This window comes from Magnolia sinica, chromosome 9 (assembly GCF_029962835.1).
Source record: "Magnolia sinica isolate HGM2019 chromosome 9, MsV1, whole genome shotgun sequence".
In the NCBI taxonomy this organism is placed as follows: domain Eukaryota; kingdom Viridiplantae; phylum Streptophyta; class Magnoliopsida; order Magnoliales; family Magnoliaceae; genus Magnolia; species Magnolia sinica.
In genome coordinates this window covers 43,014,063-43,021,893 of record NC_080581.1, presented here as the reverse complement: position 1 = coordinate 43,021,893, position 7,831 = coordinate 43,014,063, and the positions used below count along the sequence as shown (strand labels likewise).

General features: G+C 40.6%; 1 non-coding gene across 1 annotated transcript; it reads left to right on the top strand.

Annotated features, from left to right (window-relative positions):
* The first annotated feature begins 6,621 nt into the window (after nt 1-6,621).
* Nucleotides 6,622-6,728, top strand: LOC131257057 (small nucleolar RNA R71). Its single transcript, XR_009177079.1, has one exon. It is a non-coding gene; the product is annotated as a small nucleolar RNA R71 (small nucleolar RNA).
* The last annotated feature ends 1,103 nt before the right edge of the window (nt 6,729-7,831 follow it).

The window sequence follows — 7,831 nt, the reverse complement described above, 5'->3', positions numbered from 1 at the left end:
AGGAACCGAAGGCATGACTGGAGGAGCCATAGGTGGAATCACAAGTCGGACCAACACCAGTATGAGACAGGCCCGACTGTGGATCCGTCTGGCCATCGCTTAAGGGAGAAACCCCGGCAAGCGACTCGACCAAAGAGAGACTGGCCGAAGTCTTCGAACCCTTAGGAGGCATACCCTAAATTCAACAGAGGATGCACCCTGTAAGATTCAATATCCATATAATCCACCCACACAACATTCACAGCACAACTTCAACGATAAACAACATGCATTTCATTTAACAAAATTGTCGCAATACAAGAAGTGCAGCATTACATGAATCGCGACAGAAAAAGCATGTGAACTAAACATCTAAAACTTCAAACAACAAACAACTTCCAACTGCTATGCCAACAACGGCTACACATAAAAGAAACAACAAACAGATCAAAGGATGACTACAACGGCAACTACACGTTGGAATCAGGAGATAGAGGCGGGGCACCCTTATCCTACAAACAACACAGGATAGACTTTAAAGTTCGAGTCACCTTCTTAAACTTATGCTTCACAAGGCCTTGAAGATCCATAATTTCCTGGCGTAGAACAGCCTGACCTTCCTCAAGCCGTGTAATACGGGCATCCCTGGCAGCCTAATCTGTGCTCTACTTTGGTGCCACAGGAGGAGAACTCTCACTCGTATCCTGGGCCTCTACCTCTTCCTCGTCCTGCTCTGCTTCTTCTTCAATTTGAACTCCACCCTCGCCATAACTCTCTTCCTCATCGCTCTCTATCTGATGTTTTATTTAAACCAACATGATTTAAATGATTTTTAAACTCGCAAGTATACGAATCAAATGTAGATACGGTACGTATTACGAGATCGTTCCCACGAGGACTGGTCGTCACAATTCAAATCTATGATTCTCCTTAACTAATCCAACAAATAATGGAATGAATTACTAAGCACAATTTTATGAAAAAAAAAACAAGTAATTAAGAACAGGGAAGAAAATTCAATCAGAGAGAGAGCATTAGGACTTTCGAATCCACCCCTAATTATCCTAACCCTTGTTTTGTCTGTTGATTCACCTTGATCTAGATTGATACCACTTATATAGAGAAAGCACAATCTGTGTCCTTAATCGGGCATACAGACTGTCTAATTCCTTTAAGCAATGCCATGAATGACATATCCCATGTCCTTGGTCGGGTACATGGAATATACATTCATTAAAGCACCCTGTTTCTTCCTCTATGGGAAACTTGTTCTTGATCAGACACAAGCACCTATAATAAGCATCCAAACAACATCCATATATATACTTTAATCAAGTTCATAGATGGAGAAGTATAGAATTTAAACCCATAAAGCCCACTTAGAGAAAGAGACAAATTAATTAATATTCAAAGTAAATCAACCAATACAAGAGCTAATCAAATTAGGGGCTTCATCTCAGCCCTAGCTGAGAGATTAGTGACCCATAAAATCCATAAAAAATATTAAATAAAATTCATAAAAAAAGGTCAAACCAAACAATCTCTCTCTCTCTTCTTTCTTCTCTTTCTTCTCTTTCTTCTCTCCCTTGCTTCAGATCTGGAATCCCCTGGTTCTGAATGGTTCTGAATGGTTCTGAATGACTTTCCCACGTCCAAAACTCCCCTTCTATAGCTGCTGGATGGCTGGGGTCGGTGGCAGAGTCGTAGAAGGACTCGAAGTGCAATTTTTCGCAGCCGTGATCGGTGGGCCCCACAGAGGCATTTTCTGGAAAATCTACCCCGTCCATTGGATTCAGGACAAAATTTCAGTCAAGAATGGGTAGTTTTGAAGGTCCATTAGCGCGGCCCACAGAAGAAATCTCAAAAAAAATAGTTTTGAACGTCACAAGACGGCCTGTTTGTGGCCTCTGTACCGCACACGTGTGTACGCATGGGCAAAGAATATTAACATGGTTTTGAAGCTCTCGAAGCCCTCTACACGATGGACGGGTCAGATCGGCCGTACGCGTGACGTACGGGGCCCACAAACCTTCGCAAAAACGGCTAGCGGAAGACGCTACGCGGACGCCAAACCGACGCTGCGATGATGGTGGGGCCCATTCCTGGACTTTTCACAGGAATCCACGTCGTCCATTGGTTTCAGCTCGAAAAATCAGTAGGAATTGACTGGTTTTGGGGTGGATTCGGTGCAACCCACGGAGTTTTGAACTCACCGTCCAATTTACGTTTTTTTCAGCGATCAACGTCCGTACATATGTATGGAACCAAACGGACATCTAGGCGATGACGATATCGACCTCAGGAAGCGGATGGACGGTTTGGATTGTCCATTTAGACAATAGGTGGGCCCCACAACCGACGACAACGGTCGGCTGCCGCGGACGCTGGAAACGGAGGTTTCCTTTTCAAAGACGTAGTCGGGTCAGCGCTGCTGACCCGACGCAAGCCCGTTCGGTGCTCAGTCAGTGCACATGTGCACCATGCACATGTCACTCAATGTGGGGTCCACTGTGATGATTTCGAGAAATCCAATCCGTCCATCTTCTTTGTCATGTAATTTCAACCGTCAACACCAAGTTTGAAGCAGTTCCAAATATCATGTGGGCCCCAAATTGGAGATTAACGGGCTGATTTGTCAGTTGGCTCACTTCCCGAGATCTTTAATGGCTGAAATTTAATATGTACGGTTAATTTACGGCCCTCATCCCATGTATTAAGTTTCGAACTGATCGGATAGCGGGAACCATGTGATCTTGCATTCTGGACCCTTTTCGGGCCCCTTTGGCTTGCTTTCCTCAGATCCCAGGCATGTAAAATCTTCATTATTGGTTCTCTGGAGTCCATCCTGTGCCCTGGAGACTTTGGATCATGAAATCCAGCCTTTAACATCAATTTTCAATTAACGCTCCTGACTTCATCCTGTAACAAAAATACAATTAAAATACTCCATTAAGCATTATCATATACGTAAAATCTGGTAATTACCAAAAACTTGATGTTTTGTTTAAACCAACATCACAACCCCCAACCAGCATTTTGCTAGTCCCGAGCAAAGTATGCGAAAAATAATTTTAGAAATAAAAGATGATTCCTGTAACTCAAGTAACTTGTGAACAGACAGCTGAGATGTGAAAATTCTAAGATTCATGAATGGTAAGTAGAATTTTCTCCTGAAATCAAGCTCACAGTAAACTTCATAATCAAGTTCAACATATTAATCCATTAATTAGAACATTTCTGAACATCGAGCTCCATGAATGTAAAGTGTAATCTCGACTTACAAACATTAAGAGATCCAATTGTCAATCTCATGATATCATTGGTAATTCGTGACAACCAAGCTTGAAACCAACACTTATCTCACAGATTAATTTTTAATTTTACCAACCTTTGATTTTCTTTATGAGCAGTAACGCAAATGAGGGGAATCAAATTCTTACCTATAGGGAGCAAACCTATGGCGAAAACTCGTCGCCTCATTTTTTATAAGTCAACTATGGAGAATCAAATCTATACCTATAGGGAGCAAACCTATGGTGAAGATTATGTGACTTAGCCTTTTAATTCTTCTTTTTACCAAGTTAATCATTCAGTTATCGAACCAAAACTTAATGTGCAAGCGAGATGTGATATGTAAAATCATGACTTAATCAATGTTCACAACGTCTAATCATGGATTAACAATTCAAAATTGACTGTGAAATGAAGCAGATGGCCGAATCCAAGAGTCATTAGTTACCAACATCAGGTATCTTATAATGTTAAAATCACAACTATCCTTCAAAGTCACTTTGAATTCAATAGAAATTCAGAAAAAATTTTAAAATTTTCACAAATTTTCCTCAGGACTAAGAAAATACTGATTAGGTACCCTAATCTCCCACCCCCAACCGAAAATCTACATTGTCCTCAATGTATTAGAAATAAACAAGTAATGCACATGGGACAACGAATAATAAAAGAGAAATGAGGGAAAGATAGTACCTGGACGGAGAATCAAGAGGCTTCCCAAAATTATCAATGTAAGAGCAAGTTAGGGCAAGAGAGAAATTAACAGAAGCGAAAATAACAAAAAGAAAAAGAAAAGAAGATCCTACCTATACCACTTTCGCAGGTGCTCTCGATTGCATTTAGCGCATGCAACAAGCCTTTAAACCCCTAGGTTACCCCTAGTGGACGAGTTGTAGTCTCGTGAGGGTTTGCAGTAATGTTACCCACAAACATTGAAGTAACTAACTCAGAAAAATGAAAATGAATGAAATAAAAAGCAATACAATAAAGCAAAAGGCTGGGTTGCCTCCCATGAGCGCTAAGTTTAACGTCTTCAGCCAGACAAGAACGGACCATGAATGAAATAATCTTTATAACCGGGGTCCGCCAAAGAAATTACCTCAACACTTTCATTAACCGATCCCAGACAAGTGATGTGAGTTCCCATGAACTGTGCTATCTGAAATAAGGCAACTGACACTGTCGTCAAATAATTTAAGGACTTCTGCTCGAACGACTTCTTCTATGTTAGGATCACGCTTCCTTTGCATGTTATGCGACATTTCCACAGCATGATCCATACATATCGTGGGGCATACTCCCTGTATTTCCATTATCTTCCGTTCAATTGCTGCCTTATATGCTCTGAGAACATTAAGCAGCCTGCTCGCCTTTGTCTTCTCAGAGTTACAAACTGTGCTGTCAGGAAGAATCTCAGAGGGATGGAGAGGTTCCACTTTCGCTCTCCATTTTTCAGTCTCCAATATAGGAGTAGAGTCGAGCAATGCATTGACTTCATGGATGGGACTATCAATGTCAAAATCCATGCCCGATTGTGCTAAGCAGGTCTCTAGAGGATCTTCAAAAGATGTACGGAAGGAGTCCTGCACAAGGCTCTCGATCATGTCCACTTCAAATATGTCATCCAAATCTGAGGGTTGTTGTCCTGCATTAAAAACATTGAGTTTAATATTCATGTTACCAAAGGACAATTTCATAACTCCATTCCTGCAATTGATAATAGCATTAGATGTGGCCAAAAATGGACGACCCAAAATGACTGGGATCTGACTATGAAGATTCTGGACAGGCTGAGTATCTATAACTATGAAATCCACTGGAAAATAAAATTTATCAACCTGGATTAACACATCTTCAATAACACCCCGGGGCACCTTGACAGATCTATCGGCTAGTTGTAATGTTACCTTAGTCGGTTTTAACTCACCAAGTCCTAGCTGCTCATAAACCGAATATGGTAACAAATTGACACTCGCCCCTAAATTAAGTAATGCCTTCCCGATCTTATGATCTCCTATGCCGCAAGAAATGGTGGGAGCTCCTGGATCCCTAAATTTAGGAGGGGTGTTATGTTGAATCATGGAGCTGAGCTGCTCTGCAAGGAAGACTTTCTTATGAACATTCTGCTTACGCTTTTGAGTGCATAAATCTTTAAGAAACTTAGCGTAAGCAGGGACTTGCTTGATAGCGTCAAGCAACGGGATGTTGACTTGCACTTTTTGAAACACATCCAAAATTTCATCAAAGTTATTTCTTTTCTTTATTGGTGCCAGACGTTGAGGAAAGGGTGCTTTGGGCACATAAGGTGGCACATTAGTGGCTCTTGGAGAATCAGAGAGCTTTTGGACTTTGGATGCATTGGTATGGCTCTCTACTTCATCTTGATCTTCTGTTTTAGAATTTGATTCATCCCCAGGCATTTCTATTCTGTTATCAATCTGCTTGCCTGACCTAAGGGTAGTGATCGATTTGGCCTGTTCATGATATTGCCCTTGGTTGGAATTAGAGCCAATCTCATACTGTCCCTTTGGATTAGCCTCAGGTTGGCTAGGGAGCTTGCCCTTCTCTCTCTCACTCAATGTGGCAGCTAGTTGACCCATTTGTACTTCCAGCTTGGCAATGGATTGTGCATTTGCATGTAAGCTTTGCTGGTTGGCCAGTAAGGTTTGTTGGGTGTCTTTTTGGAATTGGAGAGAACTCTGCATGAAAAGATGGAGTGTATCCTCAAGAGATGGTTTCCTTGATTGTGTAGGCAGTTGTTGATATTGTGGAAACTGTTGAGGTTGTTGACTGCCAACTTGGAGGTGCGGTTGCATGGGAGGATTTCCAGATGGTCCTCCTTGTTGTGGTCCTTTTGCCCAAGAGAAATTTGGATGTCTAGCCCACCCTGGGTTGTATGTGTTCGAGTAAGGATCATTCCCAGATTTTTGAAAAGTGTTCATAGCATGAACTTGTTCAGAGAGAAGTTCTGGGAATGCTGCACCAGATGGACAAGACTGCATAGGATGGGCAGGACTAGAACATGTGGCATATGCCTCAACTTGAGCTGTTTGTGGTGGTCCATTATTTAATACCAGAGCATCAACTTTCTTTGTCAGGTTATCAAGCTTGGCGCTCAGCTCTGGCATGACTCCTATCTCATATATACCACCTCTCTTTTGTGGTTGGGGACTTCTGTCACCTCTATTTGAATAATCCCATTGTTGGGAATTTTCGCACAAGGTTTCAAAGAAGTTTCACGCTTCGACATCACTTTTGGTCATGAATGACCCTCCACTGGTGGCATCAACCATGCGACGGTTCTGTGGTGTCAAACCGTCATAGAAGTATTGAACTTGTTGCCACTTCTCAAAACCATGGTGAGGACATTTAAGAAGCAAGTCCTTCCATCTTTCCCAACATTCATGAAAGTGCTCGCCCTCTTTTTGTGTGAAGTTAGTAATTTCTCTACGGAGGGCATTGGTTTTGTGAACGGGGAAGAACTTGTTTAAGAACTTCTTAGACAGTTGGTCCCATGTAGTGATAGATCTAACTTCTAGAGAATTCAACCATGCTTTCGCCTTATCCTTCAAAGAAAAAGGAAACAGGCGTAGGCGGATCGAATCGTCTGAGAAGTTTTGGAACTTAAAGGTGGAGCAAATGTTTAAGAATTCTTTCACATGATGATATGGGTCCTCCTTGTCCAATCCATAAAAGGATGGCAACAATTGTATGACTCCAGGTTTAAGTTCAAAGTGTGCTGCCGTAGTGGTTGGCAACACTATGCATGAAGGCGCATTAAATTGGACAGGAGCTGAATAATCTTTGAGAGCTTTAACTTCAGTCTCATTCACCATTTCAACAGAATTATTTCTCAATCTTTCACGAATTGTTCTTTCAATCTCAGGATCAAACGGTGCTAGTTCTAAATCCAGAGATCTACGTCCTAGCATAAACTGTGAGATTCTAAAACAAGTTAAAATTATGTAAATGAGAAGGGGAAGAAAGAACCCAGAAAAGGAGATGATTGATGTCTGAAGAAGAGCTCCTCCTTTTGAAGACAATGTTATTTAGCAGCTTCCTTCCTTAATTCCTATAAACAAAAAGAAAACAAAAATAAATTAAATTTACTAAAATAATGCTAGAAAAAATCCTAAGCAACGGTTAATTTAAAAAAAAAAAAAAAAGTTTGTAATCTTAGAAAATAAAAGCTAAGTTAGTTTCTAAAAAGGGAAAATTTCTAAAAATAAATAAAATAGCCTGGAAATAGAAACTTTCTGAAAAAATATAACCTTAATTCTAAAAATAGAAATTAGAAAAAAAATAGAAAAATTGGAAAGAGATTACCAAAGTAGTAGTTTATGTCAGGTCCCTACAAAACAGGAAATAGGTTAGTTTCTAAAAAAAAATTTTAACCTAAAGTTAGTCAAAAAACCTAAGACTATGAATTATGATAAGAGAGAATCCTAAATCCAATTGGACCGAAACAGTCCCCGGCAACGGCGCCAAAAACTTGATGTTTTATTTAAACCAACATGATTTAAATGATTTTTAAACTCGCAAGTATACGAATCAAATGTAG